General features: G+C 42.0%; 1 long non-coding RNA gene across 1 annotated transcript; it reads left to right on the top strand.

Moving 5' to 3' along the window:
* Positions 1-4,230: 4,230 nt before the first annotated feature.
* LOC106097412 (uncharacterized) lies at positions 4,231-5,301 on the top strand. Its single transcript, XR_001223659.2, has 3 exons — positions 4,231-4,841; positions 4,937-5,058; positions 5,148-5,301. It is a non-coding gene; the product is annotated as an uncharacterized LOC106097412 (long non-coding RNA).
* Positions 5,302-13,569: the final 8,268 nt, after the last annotated feature.

Below are 13,569 nucleotides of genomic sequence, written 5' to 3' on the forward strand. Positions count from 1 at the left end.
TATGCACTTTGGATGGGCAAGACAACAGAACTCAGCTGACTGCAGTCTGTAGTCTGCTGACATCTAGTGGTGACTGTTCCAAAAACAAACAAGTGGAATTACATTTATAATGTATGACAGGAATCTGTCCATTATTATTAAAAGGCTCTAAATCCATGTACATGACACAGCATCCACCCTCCTCACAGATGATGCTTCAGCTCATGAGCTGCTTCTCTCTTTCTCCGTCCTGCTAACCAGTGATCGTGAACTCTCTCTTGATTGTCCACTTTAACAGTAACACACATGTAACCTTCTTCACAGCTCAACAAATATCAGCAAACTGTTTCTGTGCAGTTAGTCACTCAGTGTGTCTGCAGCTAAAGGTACATTTGCAGTATTTCCAGGGAGAGAAAAGAATATGAGCTAACATCACTCAGAGATGGAGGATGATGCACGAAACACAGAAGAGGAAGAAGAGGGATTAGTTTGAAAGGACTGCTCGCTGGAATTTGTTCAACTGCAAATTTAAAGCTTACTTTAATTTGTTTTAATTGATAGATTTTGATTGGATCAACAGATTGATGATGTGTTGTTGTCGAACTTCTTGCCAAATAAAGTGAAGCACACTGCACTCTGGGTGCAGATGTGTTTAGATTGACACAAGCTGACACTTTTTTTGACAAATGATGTCAGAGCTGGGTGACATCAGGGGGAACAGACGTCTCATTTCATTTGAATGCCTTTAATGTTCTAAGTGTGTAAGGAAAGTCACCCACCTACAATCATCAGCAAATAGAGACATTTTTATTCCCTTTGTTTTTCCTTTGTACATTATAGAGTTTGAAGCTTTGTGAATTCATTAGAATTAGAAGTTTGTATTCCTTGTATTAAAATGATTTTATTATAATATTCATATAGCAGGTGGGGAACTTTGTGCTGCTTCAGTGCTCAGCTGCTCAATCTTCTGTCCCAGTGTTCATGTCACAGAGGACAACTTTCACTCACATCCATAACCTGCAACAGTTTTCATTTATTATCTCTGCTCTTTCAAACTTTTAATTAATAAAATGTCTGAAAACAATATTCATCACTTTGCTTTTATCTTCCTGCTATTATAACCACGTAGCATGTGCTGTATGTTTATTACACCTGGCTAATAAAAAGTCTTAAAGATAAAGCACCTGTCTGCTGAATGTGCATCTAAAACAATGTTTCTCAGGAAAAAGTGCATCTATGTAGGAGAAAACAAAGAGTTGAGCCCTTGGTTTTAAAAGAGCAGCAGCAGATATAGTGTTCAACTCTCATTTAGGCCAGACAAAGCAACAGGGTCTGCAGTTTGGAGAAGAAAGACACAATGAAGCAACAGCTCATCCAAACAAGCTTAAACTGAACACAGCACACAGGACGAGTCCCAAACAAAACACCAAGTCTAAAGTGCATCAGATGAGCTGCTGCTCAGAAAGTATACAGACTTTCTTTGATTCACTAGTGACATAAAATGCATTTCTTGGACAACATGACTTTTATATATTTGTTTTCCAGGAGCAAAGGTCTGTTTATACTGGCGAGCGATGCAGGCAGGAGGACTCGTTACACTGTGACTGACTAATCAATCTCTGCATCATGACTTCTGGTGTCATGGTTTTAAACCTGCACAGTGGAGAAAAGAACCTGAAAGAAGCTTCCTGCAAGTATCTGATGTGTCTTTAAAGAACTAAATCCTCCTCATCCTCACAGATACTCCCTCCTTAACCAGTTTCTTAAACTAGCTAACAGGTGGAACGACACCACTGCGTCCCAAAGGTTATAAAGTTAACCACACAGCAGACACTCTTGGTACGTGTGGAATCTAGTTTTTCTTGCATTAATACACAAACCGAAGTAACTGCCATGAGAAAGGTGAACTGAAGCTTTTATGCTAAAATTAAGAAGCTTTTGTTCACACTGGCCAGTGTTCAATTTGACCAAACCAGCCAGTTTATTAATAAAGTACTTTTAAAAACAGCAGCAGGGCTGACAAAAGTGCAGCACAATAAAACCAAAAATAATGATCTATGAAACAGCAAATAATGAAATATTTTCATTTCAAGACCTTTTTATTAACTCTTCTCCTGCCTTTATAGCACATGTACTTGATATGAGTGACCAATATCTAATTAATTAGCTCACTAGTGCTTTATTATTATATTCAATCTGCTGACTGAGATCAGGTGACATTAAAAAAATCTCTGGTGAATGAAATTTGAAAACAGCAAATGAAAAATAAAATAAACAATAAAAGGTGAATCAAATAGACCATTACGGCAAGGCTGGGATGGTCCGTTTGGTAAAGTAAATCCGTTGGGCATCTTTCTTCGCCTTTAGACAATAATTCTGATGGCAAAAGAACCAAACGGGACAGGTTAAAAAAAAAAAAAAAAAAAAAAAAAAAAAAAAAAAAAAGGAAGCCGCTGTTTTGGTTATCGATGAACACAACTCGAGTGCCAATAACGAAGAAGAAGAAAAAAAAAAAAGAAATTTGAAAACAAAAATCATTGTGATCAAAGCTCTCTTGTTTACTCTGAGGCACTAAAGCCTGCACAGATAATAAACTTCTTGGCTTTAAGTGAGGATTTCCATTAGTGTGCAAGCAAATGAAGAAACAAAAGTTCGTACAGACTTTAACGACCTGGTGTCCACATATGTTGACATCACATTTTGGGATGTTTAGACCAAAATACAAAGTTTTGCTGTACAAGGACCTGATTTCCACTTACGAGGACATTAAACTGCCTCTGTTCTATCGAAATTTAGCCTGTGTAAGCCCAAATAGCAAAGAGAATTTAAAAATGCACGAAAGAGTTTAAACCTATAAAAGAGAAACTACAGTTTCCAGTGAAACAAGCTGAGGTTACCACGTGTGTCGTGTGTGTTTTTGTTACATGTTACTCTGCACGCCAGCAGGTGCCGACAGGTTAATCTGGCCCTGCTTTGTTTGTCCTTTTGGAGCAAAAAGCCTGTTTTTCCTGTTTTTTTTTTAACTAAATTTGATCATCACATTGCTGATATCGTATGATCTACATCCCAACAGCTAGGTTTGTGTTATTTAAGTTGTTTCTTTGAATGTTTCTCTTGCTAACTGTCTGACGTTCACCTCTCACACAGTGAACATAATTCTGCCTTTGTAGGATTAAACTTTGTGGTTGCAAAACCGTCCATTTGTTGACCAGAATTGACATGTTTTTGAATCCATCCCAGAGCCGAGGGTTTGTGTAAGTGAGTTTTAGTGTGGGTGTCTGTGCTGGCAGGGAGGCAAAAGGTCATTTCAGTGTCTACTATATAAAGAGGCAGCAACTTCCAGATCTTCATCTGTGTTCTCCTCCATCATCATTTCACTCATCAGCATTTATGGCTTCACATCTCACCCCTCTGGGAGTGGTACTGTGCTCCCTCATGGTTTCTGCTTCTGAAATCCCACCTCAGGCAGACTTTGATTTACAGGCGGCAACAGTCATCCATAATAGTTTTTATTTTACCGCCCATCTATCTTCATAACCACATGTCCATCTTAGGGTTACAGGAAGGGGAGCTTCAGTACATGTTCACGTACTATGTTGTGTAATATACCATAAGTGTTTGTCCCATAAGTATTTGGACAATGAACTTTGTTGTGTCTCTGTACAAAGTAAAACAATCAGGATGTGGTTGAAGTGCAGAATTAGAGCTTTAATTCAAGGGATTTAACAAAAGAATTGCTTTAACTGCTTACTGGCTACGTTCAGCTGCACTGTTACTCACAGGGCACCACAGTGGGTGACTGTTCATGTGTGATTGGACAGATTTTTAGGCCTGATGCCATTTCTGACACAACCCCAAAACTATTTTTTTGTCTCCTCCTGAGATTCAGCTGGTGAGCTTCCCCTTGGTAGGCAAATGTGTAAATAACTATGTTCAGGGGCGTTTAAGCCCATTTTGGGGGACGGGGGGATGTGCTTCCCAAAATGAACCAAAGCACCCCCAAAGATTTCTCACTTTTTTGACAATATTTGGTGTTTGTGTGATACACTACAAAAAATATAGAAAGCATACAGTACTTGGTTGAGATGTAATATTTTAACAACAAAAGTATAGATACCCCCCCTCCCAAAATGGTTTGTTTCAGCTCTCCCCTACTCTGGCTCTGGTGCCCTTTGTGCCAGAGCGATGGTGGCTGAGATGCAGCGGAGCGGAGGTGGAGTGTCTGGCTTAAACAGGACATATTAGCTGCATTTAACCTTCAGTACTCTTTATATAGTTAGGTAGGAGTCAGACCATGTTTCTTTTAGCTGAAAAACATTACACCAGGTAACTAGATGTACATGTGGTTTGGTTGTTTGCCTTTTGTTTGAAATTACACTGAGAGAGGCAGCAGAGAGCACTCTAGAGGCTAATATGCAGTTCCACCATAGAAACCAATGCATTAAAGAGATATGTACGTTTTAGTACGTTTTAGTAGCTGTCCACTCCAGTGACCACAATGCATCAGAGGGTACTGCTGCATAGGCTGGGCTTTAGTTATATTGGTAGGATACAAAGCATTAAAAAATGTTAAAAACACAAACGGCATATTAAACGTAGGATAGTTTGGGTCTGGAAGCAGAAATCCTCACATCATCACTTCAACCGGATTACTTAAATGTCTTAAAGACATAAACTATTAGGAGTTGGAGGCATGCGTGTTGGTGTTTCTGGGGGTTGTTTTCCCCTTTCGGCACAGGTACGCGGGGCGGTGTTTGACGGCATTCCAGCACACCTGCGGTGCATCGGATGTCATCAGTGGGAGCATTTATGGAGCTGAGTGACGGACGTCGGGTGTCGGATTATTGTCGTTCCCACAAGTGGTAACAGAGCTGTTGCAAGTTTAATCTGTTGGTTCTGTGTGACTGAGCTACATGTTTCTAAGAGTCATCTCTTGCCTGCTTTTTCTCTGCACCAGCCTGTCTCGCCGCCTGCCCGCCTGCCTGTTTCTTTGTGTGCTGGCTCATCTTTGGATCTGTGACAGAGACTTACCTGGCGCTGGCCTGCGATCGCTGTCATTCCTGTATTCTGGTGTTTCAAGTAAGCTCTCCAACTCTCCCCGTCCGTTTCAGTTTCATTCTCGACCCTCGACGTTTATCCCCTAATTCTGTTTTGTCCCTCGTTCTCAGGTAGCTCTGGTTCGCCACCAATCTTCCTGCATACCTCGGCTCCGTTTTCATCCCCTCCGCTCTGTTTATTCGCACATTTACCCGGCCATTGTATATAGCCCCGTCCCCCTGTAAATATTTCCTGACCTCTGTTAATAAATCTGCTTCACCGCTATTCTGTGCCCGTGTGTGTTTCTGCCACTGAATCCACCCGTTTATATGTACCTAACATAAACACCTGGATGGCCGCTAACTTTCTGCTTCTTACAGTTTTTCTCAAATGCTAAAACACAAACGCCAAACCTCTAAACCAAATGACCAGTTGTCTAAACACATTTACTAAATCTAGCCATCATTTGCCAATATCATAAACACATGTCACATGAAGACACAATTCACAGAACACAATCCTCCATCCTGTCATAAATCTAACCACATTTTGCCTTGCTAAAACACCGCACATCACATTTATGTGATCATTTGGGACAATGTCCGCTTCCACAGAACAAACCAAATCAGAGAGTGGTTCACCACCAACAGTGACCACTTTTTAAACGTCTGTCTGCCACCCTACTCCCCTTTCCTGAACCCTGTAGAGGAGTTCTTCTCATCGTGGAGATGGAAGGTTTATGACAGACAACCATACACAAGAGAGAACCTCCTAAGGGCAATGGAGCTGGCCTGTGTTGACATCCCAGCGGAGGCCTTCCAAGGATGGATTCGCCATTCCAGGGCGTTTTTCCCACGGTGCCTGGCGAGAGACAATATAGCCTGCGATGTGGATGCAGCTCAGCGACATGATGCCGCACAGTGATTGTGGTGTGTGTGTGGTATGAATAAAGTAAATAAAAAAACTTCACACCCTGATCATGTTTTCAAGAGTACTGTTGTGTGCAATAGATTCTGTTTTTGCATTGAGTTGTGTTACAGTAGTGTACGTACATGCAGGATTTTCTATAGATTTATACTCTTCATATGAAACTCACAAATCTAAATGCCTAATCCTCTGCAGAGATCTACGACGATCTGTTACTGTATAGTTTCGAAAAATATGCATTGGCAGTTATGAAACGAAGAAGCTTCTCACAAATTGAGCATTGTGTTTTCAATTGTTTTGCTGTAGTGTGTAATGATGTGTATAGTATTTACATTTTTGAAAGCTTCGAGCTGCTCTTTTGGTGTGAAAGTTTGAGTTTTGCAGTGGGAAGGTGTGGTTGTGTTTATGTAGCTTTAGAAAAGGGTGTTGTGTTTAGACATTGGGGAACATGGTGGGAACGTTTGTGAAATGTGTTTTAGCATTTGAGAAAAACTGTAATTCAGATCAAACTGAGGTTATTGTACTCAGCCCTGAAAATCTTAGAAATATGGTATCTAAGAAGATTCTTACTCTGGATGGCATTACCTTGGCCTCCAGTAATGCTGTGAGGAACCTTGGAGTCATTTTTGACCAGGACATGTCCTTCAACGCACTTATTAAACAAATATGTAGGACTGCTCTGTGTTGTCAGTGATTACCTCCACAAAAGCACCCCGAAAGATTTCTTACTTTTTTTTTTTGACAATATTTGCTGTTTGTGTGGCACACTACAAAAAATATAATAACCATACAGAACTTGGTTGAGATGTAATATTTTAACAACAAAAGTATAGGTATCTCTCCTTCCAAAAAATGGTTTGTTCCAGCTCGCCTCTCCCCCACTCTAGCGCACTTTCTGCCAGAGCAATGGTGGCTAAAACGCAGCGGAGTAGAGGTGTGAGTGCCTGGCTTAAAACAGGACATATTAGCTGCATTTAACCTTCAGTTACTCTTTATATAGTTGGTAGGAGTCAGACCATATTTCTCTTTAGCTGAAAAACATTACACCAGGTAACCTGCAGTGTTGAAAACGTGTTTTCCAATGATGTTTGCTACCCTACAATCCGTCCTACTCTGTAGTAAATTCAGCGACATTTGACCGTCCTGTTGCTCCCATTGAAATGTATACAGCCTATTTAAAATCTAAAACTTCAAATTGTCTGTAGCCTGCTGTTGTTACCACTGTCCTGTTTGAAATGGATACTAACTAGCTAACTGACTGAATGCCCATTAACCTTATAACTCCTGTTGTGTGTGCGTTTGTGTAGAGAGAGACAGCCAAGTTCATAATGGATATAAGGAAGTTTTTTCAAAAACAGGAGCCACATTCAGGTAAGTGTAAGAACAAATGATCCATCAATAAAGGATAACGTTGGATCAGTGTTTCAATATTTTATATCTTTTATTAGATGTTCATGTGGTTTGGTTATTTGCCTTTTGGTTGAAAGTAGACTGAGAGAGGACTTTTCGTTAGTGATCTTAATAATTATTTTTTTCATATTAATGTAATTTTTTCATCTAATTGAATCCAATCTATTTGTGTATGATTGTCAGTCCAAAGAGGGAGAGAGGAAAGAGGGAACATGAGGAGAAAGTACAAGGTCAGGAAGAACCAGGTAAGAAAACAGACAGTGAACAGTGACAGGCAGAACAGAAACTGTTAAACTGACAAAGAGAAAACAACTGATTTTACTCACACAGTCTGGAAGTTGTGTTCTCCCTATATTAAAGCTGCTATACAGAATCTGCAAAACAAACTGGGTTGAAACATTTTGACCCTCTTTAATAACATTCCAACATAACATTATCATTGATTGGGGAGATTAAAATTAATGATATAATTTTATGTGGTTCAGCCACAACTCTACTAAAACCTCAGCCAGTAATAGGTAGGCCAACTTTTGGACCGTCCAGTTGTCTGTATGACTGCCGCATACAGACTTATGCGGCAGAGAAACACTTATCAGTGTTTCTCAAACTTTTTACAGTGTGTACCACCTGAGAAAAGTGTCGAGCTCTCCCAAGTACCACTATGAAAGCATGAAACTCATAAATCTTACAACACAAAATTAGTATTATTAAATTAGTTAAATTAGTATCTGCAGTAAAGATTTTTTCATACATTGTATACATTCTACCACAGGCAAAGTTGCCTCCATTTTTATAGTTTTTTATGAATATTTTGTAATAATTTATTCTGTTTTGGGAGTGAGTTTTTATGTATCTGTATTATATTATACATACACATTAAAAGTGAATCTCTGTCCAAAACATGCACTCAGTTTACTTCTTACTCACTATGAGCATCATTTAAATAACCTTTATCAGATTTGATGGTTTTGTTACAGACTTCTCAAAAAAGTGTTTTGCTTTTCTTTCACAAATGTGGGGATTAAATTGTGTTAAAATGTACAAAACGGTGATGTCATGTTTTGTGACGAGGACCCAGGCAAAGAGAGACTTGATGAATTTAAGAATCTTATGACTTAATAAAGAAATTTGCAGACTTGCACAGAGATGGTAAAATTATGATGACTGATAACGGAGATGAAGACAACAGACGATGAGGACAGGGAGGAACAGGGGTTTAAATGCACCAAGGAGACAGTCAGAGGGAACTCGGGACAACTGGAGACATTAAAGGAAGCAGGGACCGACAGAGACAGGGAAGTCGTCTCATCGTGACATGTAAAGTTTGTGAAAATGGGTGTGGGTCCCACTCAGCCAGGGTTTCGGGTGAGCTCATTGTGAAACCTGGCCCCACCCTATCATGTGATTTCCTGAGGTCAGATGGCCCAGAATGTGAGTGGGCGTTAAGGCGTCTGGGGAGGGAACTCAAAACTGGATTATAGATGGCAGACAGTTGGTGTCGTAAACCACCACCTCTGTTCAAAGATGGTCGCTCACAGTGGACATAGATGGCCTCTTTCACTCCTCTTTCAAACCATCTGTCCTCTCTGTCCAAAATGTGAACATTGCCATCCTTGAAATCCTCAACAACACAAATTAGGCCTACTTCGAACTCACACCGGTACGCTCGGGACCCCAACCCAGTTTCGAGACGCAAAGCCCAATCAAGGGACGCTTGGGACCCAAACCCCAGGGCGATTTCATTAAAACCTCGGACACGTACCGGATGCTCGGGACACAAACCCAGGGCAATGTCTCGGGACCCAAACCCAGTAATGGGACGCAAACCCAGTTTCAGGACACAAACCCAGTAACGTGGTTATAGAGTCGCTCTCTTTCACTTACTTGGTGTGATAGCGTGTAGTATAGTCTCAGGTCCCATCATTCTTCATCCATTGAGGAGAAAAAACAGACGGCTAATCCACCAGCCTGATGATGAATTTTCATATATCGGGACTTTACTACAGGAACTTCTGTAAGTCCTGGCTGATGTCTGTCTCTTTTCCCCTCGATGAATGTCAACCAATTAATGATGCGTCTGTCTAGCACAAACCCCTCACTGGAACGAGACAATTCTACTACAACAGCAAAAGCAAGAAGCAAGTCACCAAAGTTCTTCGTGTTACTCATGCACGAGGGAGACCCGAAGCCGAATGTTGTTCCGCTCACTTGACCTCCGTCGGACTCTTGTCTGCTCTCGTAACACTGCTCTTTACTGCGGTTACATGACTATGCATAAGTTCATTAACATATGACATTTTACACAGGCATACATGTGAACAAATACCTTGTCTGTGTGTTGTGTAGGTGTGTGTGTGGGGTCAAGATGTGACCCTGCTAGACTCCCCACCTACTGGTACCAGGGAGTCCAGCAGCTCACCTAAACAAAAGGCTCTTACACTCAAACAGATATGGATTAGGTGTCCCCCTACACCATAAATCAGTAAGAGAAGGTACGGACTCTCTCATGACCCCAAGATATGTGTGTATGCCAAAGTGCTCTGGGAGGCACACAGAGTCTTTGCAGACATGTTCTCTATGTTCTTTTGTGAATAAGATATGTGAGCTGCAAATCAATGCATTCTGTTTTGATGTTGCCTTTAAGGTTAGAAGCTTCTACGACAACTGCTTTGTACATAATATCATAGGTTCTTCTTCCTAGCGGTTTATATCCCGCAACGCAGGGTCCGCCATCTTGCATGCCTTCCTCCACTTCTTCCTATCAAGGGCGTCTTCTGGTGTAACATTCACAGCCTTCATATCATCCTTGATTCGGTCCATCCAGCGCTTTTTCGGTCTTCCTTGCGGCCTGTTTCCCTCCAGATCTAATTGCTGGGCTGTCTTTGCGAAGGAATTTTTATCGCTACGGACAACATGGCCGTACCATCGGAGCCTCGCCTCTTGCATCTTGTCTGTGATCGGTGTCACTCCCCATTGTTTCCTGACATCTTCGTTCCTCGCTCGGTCAAGTTGTGTGAGACCCAGAGGCCACCTCAGCATCTTCATCTCCATGGTGTGAAGAGCTTGTTCATGTTTGGTCATCGCTGGCCAGCACTCTGCCCCGTAGAGTGCCACTGGGCGCATAATCGACTTATAGACTTTCGCCTTAAGATAGATTGGCATACTCTTGTCACATAAGACTCCACTCACCTGATGCCACTTCATCCATGCTGTGTTGACACGGAGTCTGGCGTCTGGTAGGGTTTCGCAGTCTGAGGTGACAAGGGACCCAAGGTACTTGAATTGGGCAACTTTAGTCAGCGGCTCGCCGTCGATAGTGATGGTACTGTTGGTCTGGGGGCTGCAATCAAGGTAATCAGTCTTCTTGATGTTCAGGCGCATGCCATTTTCGGAGAGCCGGTCTTTCCATGCTTGTGTTTGGGTTTGCAGGTCTAGGCAGTTTTCTGTTTCTGATAGGCACACATCATCTGCATACAGGAGGCTCCATGGATGTGGTGATTGCAGATCAGCTGTCGCGGTGTCCATAAAGAGAGTGAACAGCAGGGGCGAGAGGGCCGAGCCCTGGTGGACGCCAACGGTAATCGGGAAGGCTGGTGATGTTCCCGCTGAACATCGGACCTCGCTTGTGACATTACAAGCGAGGTCCGAGAGAACTAATCGAGATGGCGCAGAGTGTCATGGCACGCCGTCTCCCGGTCCCGAAATGTTTCTTATTTATGCTCTTAGTGGTGTCCCTGCTAGTTTTAAAAACCCACTCTTTGTTGGTTTATGAGCGACAGATGCTGCTTAACATCCGTGACTCACTACCGAAGTTTCCCAGCGTTAACGAGCAATGTGGAGGACTCCCGCCGCCGCTGGTGTCGATACTGGAGGAACTACACCGCTGCGATCCCCCTTGGACTCCTTCGAAGCGAAAGCGCTGGATAAATGGACGTAGGCGTGGAACGCGCTCTGGGAAGCGTGTTCGGGTTAGAGCTCGCATGCGGTGGGCTTTCACCATCGGCGACGCTGGCTGTTTAGGACCTTACTCTGGCCTCAAACAGCGTTGCCTTCTTCCTGTTTACCCGACGTCATCGGAGCATGCTCACCGGACGCTGCTTTATTGGCCGTTACGCCGACGGGATGCGAGGGAAGGTGGAGTGAATATAAATAATCTACAACTGCTGCCTGTCACCACAGATGGACAGAGAGTTAATTTAGCTCTCTTAAACACAAGATCGGTATCAAATAAAACTCATGTTCTTCGAGACTTTTTCGATACGTATAAATTGGATATCATGCTCCTAACCGAGACATGGCTGCACGTTGGGGAAGTGGCACCCTTGTTGGATCTGTGCCCCACTGATGCCAGCTTTTTCAGCTCCCCCAGGTTGTCTGGGAGGGGAGGCGGGGTAGCCTCTATCATCAAAAGCAGTTTTAAATGCAAACAGATACAAAGTCCTGGTGTTTTTACCTCATTTGAGTCCCAACTCCTGATCTTAAACTGTCCTGTGGTTCTAATTATAGTCATCTATCGTCCACCTAAATATAATGATTTGTTTATCTCGGAATTCTCAGACTTCTTGACATGTTTTGTTGTTCACTATGAAAGGATTCTTATAGAGGGGGACTTTAATATCCATTTGTGCTGTGAGGATAAACCCCTGGTCAAAGATTTCTTAAATATAATTGACTCCTTGAATTTTACACAACTGATGTCTGGGCCAACACGTATGGGCCACACCCTAGATCTTGTCTTAGGTTATGGACTGAAAATATCGATGACTGAAAACTGTGTTTTACCTATTTTAGACCACTCAGCAATTTTATTTGATATTCTAATCCCTAAATCTCCAGCTTTTGAGAGGGGAAAATTGCCCCTCAGATCATCTCGTTTTATTAGCCCTGAGGCACTGCTTGGAGTTAAACTACATCTACCTGATGTGTTGGACCCCATTTTTACCCAGGGGTTATGTGTGGACTCTTTGACTGTGAATTTAAATAATACACTTCTTGAGCTATTGGACTCTGTTGCTCCCGTGAAGAAGCTAAAATGTCAAAAAAAAAGAACCCTATGCCTTGGCTAAACGAGGAGCTCTTGAATCTAAGGAGAAACTGTAGAAAGGCAGAGCGTCACTGGAGATCTTCCAGATTAGAAGTATTTCTTCGGGCTTGGAAGGACTCCCTGACTTCTTTCCAATCAGCGATGTCGACAGCGAAAGCAAATTACTTCTCAAATCTTATCATGAGTCATAAACATAATTCAAAACTATTATTTAACACAGTATCACAACTTACAGAGAGCAAGTCAACTCTCTGCTGTTCTAACTTGATGGCTCATGATTTTCTTGTGTTTTTCAGTGATAGGGCGGACACACTTAGGAATCAGATTACTCCTTCCTTAGGTAGTTTGTCAGACTACTCAGATATCTTGCCTGCTGCTGCTGATAAACTGTTCTCTGACTTTAAGGTCATTTCTCTGTCTGAATTAACCAAGGTTGTAAAAGCAGCTCGTAGTACAACCTGTTCATTGGATCCTTTACCAGCCTGGGCTATAAAAGAACTGTGGTCAACATTAGGACCCTACATTCTGTCTCTTCTAAATATTTCATTGATGACTGGAGTCTTCCCTGAATGTTATAAATCAGCTGTGGTAGTACCAATCTTGAAAAAGCCTGGACTAGATGTTGACATGGTTGCAAACTATAGACCCATCTCACATCTGTCTTTCTTGTCTAAAGTCTTTGAAAAAGTGGTTTTTAAGCAGCTCACTGAACATTTGTCAACAAACAATTTGTTTGAACCATTTCAGTCTGCTTTTAGACCAAATCACTCCACAGAAACAGCTTTACTAAAAGTGGTGAATGACCTGCTGGTACATGCAGACAATGATCGCACTTCAGTTTTATTACTGCTGGACCTAAGTGCCGCATTTGACACTGTTGATCACGGCATTTTATTGGATAGGCTTGAACATTTTATTGGAATAACAGGGAATGTTTTATCATGGCTGAGATCTTACCTGTCAGGGAGGTCTCAGACTGTTAATTTTAATAATGTTCTTTCTGAGACCTGTGCGGTGAGGCATGGGGTCCCTCAGGGCTCTGTGCTTGGACCACTGCTGTTCTCTATGTATCTGTCGCCTCTTGGTGCTCTTTTACGTTCTTTTAAAGTAACCTTTCATTGTTATGCTGACGACCTGCAGCTCTATGTTCCTCTAAAAATTGGAAATTGTAC

The sequence above is a fragment of the Oreochromis niloticus genome, unplaced genomic scaffold (genome assembly GCF_001858045.2).
Source record: "Oreochromis niloticus isolate F11D_XX unplaced genomic scaffold, O_niloticus_UMD_NMBU tig00001623_pilon, whole genome shotgun sequence".
Lineage (NCBI taxonomy): Eukaryota > Metazoa > Chordata > Actinopteri > Cichliformes > Cichlidae > Oreochromis > Oreochromis niloticus.